Consider the following 11,319-nt stretch of genomic DNA (forward strand, 5'->3'; position numbering starts at 1 on the left):
TCTCTCCAATTAACCATTACCCCTCTGTGTTGTGCATGGCAAGCGAGACCTTGAACTCACTCTAGGACGTTTAAGGAGAAAGCGTAGTGAGAGGGTTCACTCATCTCCTGGGTAGCCACCACCATCCCCCTTGAACGCAAGGAACATTTTCTCATTTGTTATCAGTTTTCGATTTGAAGTACAGCCTCAGCATATAGCGATCTGCTCATAACACAAACGGAGCACCACCTGGGTTCCTTCAAAATGTTTTTCTCCGGGCCTACCCGCACGATCCAGCAAGCATCGCCTCCTCACGTTCACCGCTGTCGATCCGCAGTGAGATGACCGATGTCCTGGACGTTCACCTGGGCGTGACGGAGCCTCCCAGACACGCGGACCAGAAAATTCAATAATGCTCTCGACCTTTCAGTTCACGCGGCTGTGCCCTTCGGCCCTAGCTGTGTCTGAAGCCGATTCCGGGAAAGCGTCTGAGACATGAGAGGAGTCTGTGAACCTGACCAAGAAAGGGCCCTTAAAGACAGATTGACTTACCGAGCAGCTTCCATGCTTCGGTCATGGAGGTCAATTCTGTCTGGAATGGGAGGTCTCAGCCTTGTTTTGTTCATGAGCTGCACATCCAGAGTTACCTAAGTGACTCTCTCACGGAGCTTCAGGCTGGGGCAGGGCGCCCAAACGGGTGTGTGCTACCCACTCAGTTGTGTCTGACTCATTGCGATCCCCTGGACTGCAGCCGGCCAGGCTCCTCTGTGCATGGGATTCTCCAGGCAAGAATACTGACCTGGGTATCCATTCCCTTCTCCATCCATGAAAAACACCAAAGGCTTCCCAGGGATAAAGAATCCGCCTGCCAACACAGGGGATGTGAGTTCGATCTCTGGGTTGGGAAGATCCCCTGAAGAAAGAAACTGCAACCCACTCCAGTATTCTTGCCTGGAGAATCCCATGGTCAGACAAGCCTGCAGGGCTACAGTCCATGGACAAACAGTCGGACACCACTTAGCAACTGAAAGACAACAGAACATTCATCGTCATCAACAATCTACAAGGCTTAGGTATTTTTACCAAGCTGTTATGGTGCTCATATCAGTGAAGTATAGCTCAGAAAAGTAATGAGTATTGTTTGGGCAAACTGAAGCTTCTGGAAAACCTCAGTATAATTAGATTTCTTGCGAAGGTGGTGCTAAGGTGCCACAGGGTGCTAAGGTGGTCCCTGTTAGTAGCGGGGACCAGAAAAAGCCAGCTCACTTTCAGGTTCCAAAAGCAAGGACACCCACAAGCAACTCAACATGTGGAGGTTGCAAAAGCGAGGACACCCACAAGCAACTCAACATGTGGAGTGGGGAAAGAGTTGCCCAAGTCAGCATTTTAAAAAGCAGACACATCACTTGGCCAACAAAGGTCCGTAGAGTCAAAGCTATGCTTTTCCCAGCAGTCATGTACAGATGTGAGAGTTGGACCACAAAGAAGGCTGAGCAATAAACAACAGATGCTTTCAAACTGTGGTTTTGGAGAAGACTCCTGAGAGTCCCTTGGACTGCATGGAGATCTAACCAGTCCATCCTAAAGGAGATCAGCCCTGAATATTCATTAGAAGGACTGATGCTAAAGCTGAAACTCCAATCCTTTGGCCATCTGATGTGAAAAACGGACTCATTAGAAAAGACCCTGATGCTGGGCAAGATTGAAGGCAGGAAGAGACGGGGGCCGGCAGAGGATGAGATGGTTGGGTGGCATCACTGACTCGATGAACGTGAGTTTGAGCAAGCTGATGGAGTTGGTGATAGACAGGGAGACCTGGCGTGCTGCAGTCCATGGGGTCGCAGAGAGTTGGACACGACTTGGCAACCGAGCAACATAGGAATGCATATTAAGATCCTACAGGTAACACCTGGGAAACCCCGGGTGCAATTAATTGGAAGAATTCGCTCCTTGAGCAACCAACTGACTTGGTGGTAAGCTGGCAGAGGGTACATGGAGACGTGCCATTGACTGACAAGTACATCGTGTTCTCGGTCTCAGCGCACTAATGAGGGTTTTGGATGCATGTTGAATAATCTTGGATGCGTAGGTCTTGCAAATCCTCTCCTCTATTTAAATCTTCTAACTCGGTCCTTAGACAGCTGAGCACTGAAGCGTCCCCCCTCCAGCCCGTCACAGACAGTCACATTTACAGCGTTGTGGGTAGAGTCTCTCAGCCACACTCCACTCATTAGAACATAAAATCGTCAGGAACAAACTGCGAGGGTAACAGACAGTCGGAGGGAGCCTGCCAAGGACATCGCAGCTTTAATTACGAGCTGCCCGACATACGCGACGCTCCCGTAGTTCCCCAAATCGACTCTGCCGTTTCAGCAGCCTGTGTACAACGAAATAGCGGTTTGTCCTTGACTCTGATCCAGTTGGGTTTCAGCGGCAGCATAAATCTGATAACTTAATTCATCAAAGGAGCGCAAGGTCACTGATGGTGCAGATTGAAATGACCTTTTTGTTGTTGTTGTTACTGAGAATGTAAGATGTGCTATTTGGGTGGGGGCAGGGGGAGAGGGGAACCTGTCTACCAGACAGGAGATTCATTTGAGGGAAGATAAGTAACGCTAGCCTTTAGGAACGGCATTGAATGAACATACTTATATGCCCACCTCTCTTTTCTGCAGCGATTCTTTGGTGCAACGAACAGTGACAGTCTCACTTCAATAAACATCATGTATCAGGCACACACGTCAAAAAATAAGATTTGTTCATTGCACCGCGATGTTACGCAGAGATCCAGCCAATGAGAGCCTAACACATCAGAGGTAAGAATGCGTGACCTAACAGAGAGGTCACACACAAAAAAATGGAACAGCACGTCATTACCTGGGGCCTCGTGCTAAACGCAAGAGACGGATATTGAAAAGTAAAGTGAGATGGTCAGTCCCTCAGCTGTGTCCCCCCGCTCTTTGCGACCCCACGGACTGTAGCCAGCCAGGCTCCTCTGCCCATGGGATGCTCCAGGCAAGAACACTAGAGCTGGTTGCCATTTCCTCCTCCAGGGGATCTTCCCGACCCAGGGATTGAATGCACATCTCCCACTTTATAGGCAGATACTTCACTTTAAGCGGGCAGATTTTTCTCCCCAGTTATGTGGGGAGCAAACCTCAGCTGGGGAGCAAAACTGAGGTTTGCTTGAGTGGTCTTATTCCAAGTTTTATTAGGTAGGGGAAAAGAATGCGTATGAGAAGTCACATCAGTTTTCTATTTCCTAGCAATATTTGGTATATTCTCCCTAACTGCCTAAGTAGAGAATCTTGAAGGGAAAAAAAAAAAAAACACAACTAAAATATAAATGGAGAGAAGAACGTGACTTACAGTTATGGTGGGCTGGTCGTTTTTCATGTTCTCTTTGAGTCCTAATGAGGCTTCCCTGATAGCTCAGCTGGTGAAGAATCCGCCTGAAATGCAGGAGACCTGGGTTCGATCCCTGGGTTCGGAAGATCCCCTGGAGAAGAAAAAGGCTACGCACTCCAGTATTCTGTCCTGGAGAATCCCTATAGCCCATGGAGTCGCAAAGAGTCAGACATGACTGAGTGACTTCCACTTTCATTTTCAATGAGCCTGTGTTGGCTGAGCAATGCCATTTGACCAGAAATCCACGGAGAAAAGCCACATGGAGGAAATTTGTGGCACACACCCCCACGCCATGCTGACACCAGCCCCCCTCAAAGAGTCATCAGATCGCCCCCTCCTCTTTTAGGCAGGTAGAGACTGTGACACACTTCTAGCCAAGACAATGTGGCAAGGATGAGAGCTAAAAGGGTGTCAGTACCATGGTCTGTCTTATTACAAAGCCCATGTGCTGTGACTTATATACTCTGCTCTCCCAAATCCCGTCACAATCCAGGAATGTGTTTGAGCCCATACAGCGGCTGGATGCCCAGATCCCACCTTTGCCCTCACCCCAAGTTGCTGGTCCTTGGACACACAGAGCTGCGATAGCTAGACGCTTAGCCACTTGTCGTCACAGACCCTCCATCCCTCTCAGCGGTAGAGCTAAAACGCTCCACCCAATAATTAGCCACATGCTAAGAAGGGCCTTGAAGGGCTTCCCTGGTGGTTCAGCGGTAAAAAAAATCCCCCTGCAGCGCAGGAGATGCAGGTTCGATCTCTTCCCTGAAGGAGGAAATGGCAGCCCACTCCAGTATTCTTGCCCGGGAAATTTCATGGACAGAGGAGACTGGCAGGCAGTGGTCCATGGGGGTCTCAAAAAAGTCAGACATGACTCAGTGATGAAAAGAACAGCAAAGAGCCTTAAGCTCCCCTCAGAGCAAATCCCCGTTCATCTGCAAGTGTCCTTGGGGGGGGGGGGGAGGGACAGTTACAGATTAAGAAAAGAGCCCTCAGTGATAGACTGCTTTATCAATGCAATCATAAGCATTTTTTTAATCACACACCATGTTGCAAGGAATACACCCACTGGCTAATTATTGGGTGGAGTGTTTTAGCTCTACCACTGAGAGGGATGGAGAGTCTGTGACGACAAGTGGCTAAGCGTCTAGCTATCGCAGCTCTGTGTGTCCAAGGACCACCAACTTGGGGTGAGGGCAAAGGTGGGATCTGGGCATCCAGCCACTGTATGGGCTCAAACACATTCCTGGACTGTGTGTTACAAAAACCACCACCCTTAATTTTCATAGCAACACGAGGAGGTAGATGTGCTTGTCCTTATTTTTAAAATGCATCCAGTGAGGCTCAGAAACGTTATAAAATGCAGTGACTCCAAAACGACATAGCTGGTGCAGCAGTCACCATCCTTTGGAGGAAGAGAACTGCCAAATGGATGGATGGATGGACGGATGGATGGATGGAGAGACAGAGAGACAGACAGACAAATAGATGCAGATGGCAGACCAGATAGGTGGATGGAGAGAATGGGTGGGTGGGCAGAATGATGTGAGTAGATAATACATACTTACCTATAAATGATAGGTATGCTTACGTGGGTGGATAGATGGGTGAATGGACAGATAGACAGATGATAATTAGACAATAGGCAGACAGAGATGATAGACTATTCTTAGATAGATGGATGGACAGACGGATAAATCAATCACAGATTTACATGATAGAGATAGAGATAGAGATGATCAACTATACTTAGCTAGCTGGATGGATACGAAAGTGAAAGTGTTAGTTACTCAGTTGTGTCCAATTCAACCCCAGGGACTGTTTCCCCACCAGGCTCCTCTGTCCATGGGATACTCCAGGCAAGGATACTGGAGCGGGTTGCCATGCCCTCCTCCAGGAGACGCTTCCTGACCCAGGGATGGAACCCAGGTCTCCCGAATTGTAGGCGGATTCTTTACCCCTGAGCCACCTGGGAAGGCATGACAGCTGAGAGTTATAGATGATAGACAGATAGACATAGAGATGAGGTAGAGACAGAGATGATGGACTAACCTTAGATGTGAGATGGATCAGCGATAGAGGGAGAGGTGATAAACTATACTTAGTGGATAGATGGATGGTTAGGTAAGTGGCAGAGATGACAGAGGTGATAAACGCTACTTGCAAGGATTAATGAGAGCTGACAGAGATAAAGATGATAGACTAGACTTAGATGGATAGACAGATGGATGAGAGTTAAATGACAGATATAGATGAGAGACAGATCTTTTGGGTTGACTACACTCCTTGACTTTTATCCAAAGGAGCTGAAAATTATGTCCACAGAAAAACCGACACACAGGTGTTTATAGCAGCTTTCTTCATAACTGCCAAAACGTGGAAATAACCGAGATGTCCTTCAGTGGATGAATGGCTACGTGAACTGTGGTCCACTCAGACAGTGGGATGTTGACAGGGAAAGTGAAAACTTTTTAGTCGTGCCGACTCTTTGAGACCCCGTGGACTATACAGCCCATGGAATTCTCCAGGCCAGGATACTGGAGTGGGTGGCCTTTCCCTTCTCCAGGGTATCTTCCCAACCCAGGGATGGAACCCAGGTCTCCTGCATTGCAGGCGGATTCTTTACCAGCTGAGCCACAAGAGAAGCCCGAGAATCCTGGAGCGGGTGGCCTCTCCCTTCTCCAGGGGATCTTCCCCACCCAGGAATTGAACCGGGGTCTTCTGCATGGCAGGCGGATTCTTTCCCAGCTGAGCTATCAGGGAAGCCCATGGAATATTCAGTTCAGTTCAGTTCAGTCGCTCAGTCGTGTCCGACTCTGCGACCCCATGAATCGCAGCATGCCAGGCCTCCCTGTCCATCACCGACTCCTGGAGTTCACTCAGACCCACGTCCATCGAGTCAGGGATGCCATCCAGCCATAGACTATTACACAGTACTAAAAGGAAATGAACTATCAAGACACGAACTACGATGAAAACTGAAATGAATGTCACCAAGTGAAAAACCCATCTGAAAAGGCCGGATTCCAACTGTAGGATGCCAACGCTATGACTCTCTGGAAAAGGCAAAACTGAAGACATAACGTGATCAGTGCTTACAGTGGGTTTGGGGGAAGTTGGGGTGAATAGAGCGCACAGAATTCTCAGGGCCAGGAAAATGCAAGGCATGATGGATGCATGAGGGTGTGCTCCATCCTTCAATCGTGTCCGACTCTTTGTGACCCTGTGGACTGCAGCCGGCCAGGCTCCTCTGTCCATGGGATTCTCCAGGCAAGAAGACTAAGTGGGTTGCCATGCCCTCCTCCAGGGGATCTTCCTGACCCAGGGATGGAACCCACATCTACATCTCCTGCACTGGTGGTTGTATTCCTTATAGGGAAGCCTTATACTATCTATAAAAATGTATTAAATAGATAACTAATATACTACTACTATGTATTATTAATAAGCTATGGTTTTTCCAGTAGCCATGTATGGATGTGAGAGGTGCACCATAAAGAATGCTGAGCGCCGAAGAATGGATGCTTTTGAACTGTGGTGTTGGAGAAGACTCTTGAGAGTCCCTTGGGCTGCAAGGAGATCCAACCAGTCCATCCTAAAGGAGATCAGCCCTGGGTGTTCACTGGAAGGACTGATGCTAAAGCTGAAACTCCAATACTTTGGCCACCTGATGCAAAGAACTGACTCATTGGAAAAGAGCCTGATGCTGGGAAAGATTGAGGGTGGGAGGAGAAGGGGACGACAGAGGCTGAGATGGTTGGATGGCATCACCGACTCAAAGGACATGAGTTTGAGCAAGCTCCAGCAGTTGGTGATGGACAGGGAGGCCTGGCGTGCTGCAGCCCGTGGGGTTGCAAAGAGTCGGACACGACTTAGCAACTGAACAACATCTATTTATAGGTAGAGAAATTAGTAGTCCAAGAGTTTAAATGACTCACTTTGCAACACACTGTCAACAAAACTGGACTTTGGTATACAAATGCCTCTTGGTCTGTGATCAATTTTACCATGGTTAAAATCACTCAGGAGATGGTACACAGGATACAAGTTAAATTATGATAAAATCTGAAAATATTTTACAGGTAGAGTATTCACAAAGAGAAATGAAGAAAGCCTCTTCTCTCTTCCTCCAAGGAAAAAAAAAAAAAAGAGAGGATTCTTTTAACAACCATTCAGAACCAATATAACCACGGCCTATTAGAACATCATCAAATCATCAGCACATACAAGCTGGCAGCTGATCCAAGTACTTTTACTCTCTGATATATGATAACATTAAGTGTTGAGTCTGAATAGAGTCCAAAATAAAAACGTTGTAGTAATTTACTTATTTAGATCACAGAGGGGAAAAAAAATCTTAATACCACAAAAAAAAATGAGTGAGGTCTGAAATACATCAATATTGATGGGTGAAATATTAATCAGAGGCATTTTCTTTTATTTCAGAGAACAGAATTAAGTAGTATTGATTCCTTGGTGGCTCAGATGGTACAGAATCTGCCTGCAATGCAGTTCGATCCCCAGGTTGGGAAGATCCCCTGGAGAAGGAAATGGCAGCCCACTCCAGTATTCTTGCCCGGAGAATCCCATGGACAGAGGAGCCTGGTGGGCTACAGTCCATGGGGTCGCAAAGAGTCAGAGACACTGAGCTACTAACAGTTAACTTATGCCTGCTGCTGCTGCTGCTGCTGCTGCTAAGTCGTTTCAGTCGTGTCCAACTCTGTGCGACCCCATAGATGGCAGCCCACCAGGCTCCCCCGTCCCTGGGATTCTCCAGGCAAGAACACTGGAGTGGGTTGCCATTTCCTTCTCCAATGCATGAAAGTGAAAAGTGAAAGTGAAGTTGCTCAGTCGTGTCCGACTCTTTGTGGCCCCATGGACTGCAGCCCACCAGGCACCTCGACCCAGGGATTTTCCAGGCAAGAGTATTGGAGTGGGCTGCCATTGCCTTCTCCTAACTTATGCATAGGTGGGCTTAAATTCACACAGGAGAATAAATTATTTCGAGTTTCATCTTTCCATTGTTAGCAATACTTTATTACCACTATATTATTAACAATGTGAATAAAATAAAACAAACCACACACATGCCAAGAAAACGTAAAGTATATCATCTCTGTTTTCTGTTCTGCTGTGTTTTGCAATAGGTCAAATTCTTCGAAACAGTGTCGATATACATCTTATGTTCTATTATATGTAACACTTGTATTTGCAAGCCTGCTCCTGGAACAATGAGAGTAACAAGAACCACTCTGAGTGCAGAAAATACCATCATCTCTCGTCACAATAAAGGAAAACAAATGCAATGCAAACCTTGGTTAAAGCAGCCTCCTCTTTCACCTAAACATCTACCGTCTAGTTAAAATGAAAACTGTTGGAGACATAGGTGACCCGTTTTCATAACATCAGCACACGTGTTTTTTATCCCAGGTGTACTGAACTATAACTGACATGTAACAAGGCATATGTTCGTATAAATCAAGGATGTGGTCCATGTATATATTGCAAAATGATTACCACAAGGTTACTTAATAGCTGCACCATCTGACGTAACTATCATTTTTTTATTGGAACATTTAGGCAACTTGCAGGCATTGATATCTAATTCGTCACTTCCTGCCAAAGTGTACCTTCCATGTGGGGTGGACAGCCTGCAAAATGACGGAAGGGCAGGTCTTCCATGTTTGCAAGTGGGTAGCTTGCAATGCCTTCTGTTGTCCCCAGAACATTGAGTGTGTGTGTGTGCGTGTGTACACGCTCAGTCATGTCCGACTCTGTGACCCCATGGACTGCAGCACGCCAGGCCTCCCCATCCATCACCATCTCCCAGAGCTTGCTCAAACTCACATCCATCGAGTCGGTGATGCCATCCAACCAGCTCACCCTCTGTCGTCCCCTTCTCCTCCCACCTTCCATCTTTCCCAGCATCAGAGTCTTTTCCAAACAGTTGGCTCTTGACACCAGCTGGCCAAAGGATTGTTAGGTATTGCTTAATAAGGTTTGTAGCAACCACCATTTCCCCGTGGACACCATTCTGTGGCTTCTGTCTTACTTCCACTCTCTTCACCCACAGCTGAGCATCTCAGGAGATGATGAAGGTGTGTGAACAGCTCAGTTGTAGAAGGGAGAAAATGCCAAGAAAACAGCCTGACAGGACGCAATTTTGGGGAGATACAGTCTTTCTCATCGAACCATAGTGCCCCTATATAGGTTTTTTTTTTTCTTTTCGCCTAGACCTTCACTCCAGCCTCCAGAATATTCTTCCACTGCAAGAAGCAGAATAAAAAGGAGCAAACTTAACTCTGCTGGCGGTCTGTATGCCCATCACACTTTTCTTTCTAAACACAATCCGTTTTCCCCACGGCTTCATTAACTCACCCAAGCCTCCTTCTCTTGCTTCTAATCAATATTTTGACTGGGTCAGCGTGAAATGAAATTCACTTTGAATTATTTCTGGAGCGGCCACTTGAAGCACGGCACTGCCTGTTTATAAAGGTTTTAATGTGTAAAAAAGAAGACGATAAAACACACTGCCTGGTGTCAAAATTTTCTGCTCCCATTCCAGGACCCACGGGTTCTGCTGAAGCAATGAACACTTGGGGACTTCAGGAGACTCATGGATTCCTGGAGATAAGCTGGGATGCTTTCTGATGTACGTCTAAGTGCTTTTTACAAGCAAGAAGGTCTTTAACGTCCATGAGAATTTAAAGGCATCATTCATTTACGCCTCCACCTATTAATACACACTCATCTGTTAAGAAAGTGAAAGTGAAGTCGCTCAGTCGTGTCCGACTCTTTGCAACTCCGTGGACTGTAGCCCACCAGGCTCCTCAGTCCATGGGATTCTCCAGGCAAGAATATTGGAGTGGGTTGCCATTTCCTTCTCCAGGGGATCTTCCCAACCCAGGGATCGAACCCAGGTCTCCCAAATTGTAGGCAGAAGCTTTACTGTCTGAGCTACCAGGGAAGTCCCACCGATCTGTTAAAAGTCATTATTAATGGAAAAGCATCTGAAAAGAGAAGATATACTTACCTATATCTGCATCAGCAATGACTTGAGCCAGATCCAATATCCTGTGATAAACCATGATGACAAGAATATGAACAAGAATGTACATATATAAATATGCATAACGAACTCACTTTTGCTACACAGCAGAAATTAACACACACCAAATCAGCTGCACTTCAGTAAAAAAATAAATCTGTAAAAAATGACTTTTTCCACCTTCCGAAGCTAACTTTTATGTCAAAACTAAACAAAGTACAAGAAAATGAAAGTATGGATATTTCTCATGAACACAGAGAAGACATTTTCAACAAAATATAAACAAATTGATTCAAGCAATATAGAAAAAGTCTTAGTCCATGAAGAAACAATGACTTCTTAACAAATAAGTGTGTTGATGGATGTAACTATCAATATATACACATACACACATATATATATCAATGAATGGACATAGGTGTACACACACGTATATATAAATATATAACTGAATCATTTGGCTATAGACTTGAAACTAACTCAACATTGTATGCAAGAAATCATCTCTCCTTCCCTAAGTATGATCCCTGGGTAGGGAGATCCCCTGGAGAAGGGCATGGCAACCCACCCCACTATTCTTGCCTGGAGAATCCCATGGGCAGAGGAGCTTGGTGGGCTACAGTCCATGGGGTCGCAAAGAGTCAGACACGACTGAGAGACAAACAGTTTCACTTTCTATCCTTCAACTAAAAAATGAACACTGGAACTTAGATTAAAAGATGTTTTTAAAAGTCATTGTTCACGTATGGCGTGCTGGGCAGAAAATGGACCATAATCAAATCCTGAAGGTCCAAAGGACCCAAAAGATTCTAGGAAGTAAATAGTTCATCGGGGCTTTGGCGGGTTATTCTCAAGGGCTAGGAGCGGAGTGGGTAGGGGATCGGTAC

The sequence above is a fragment of the Oryx dammah genome, unplaced genomic scaffold, assembly GCF_014754425.2.
Source record: "Oryx dammah isolate SB20612 unplaced genomic scaffold, SCBI_Odam_1.1 HiC_scaffold_23, whole genome shotgun sequence".
Classification (NCBI taxonomy): domain Eukaryota; kingdom Metazoa; phylum Chordata; class Mammalia; order Artiodactyla; family Bovidae; genus Oryx; species Oryx dammah.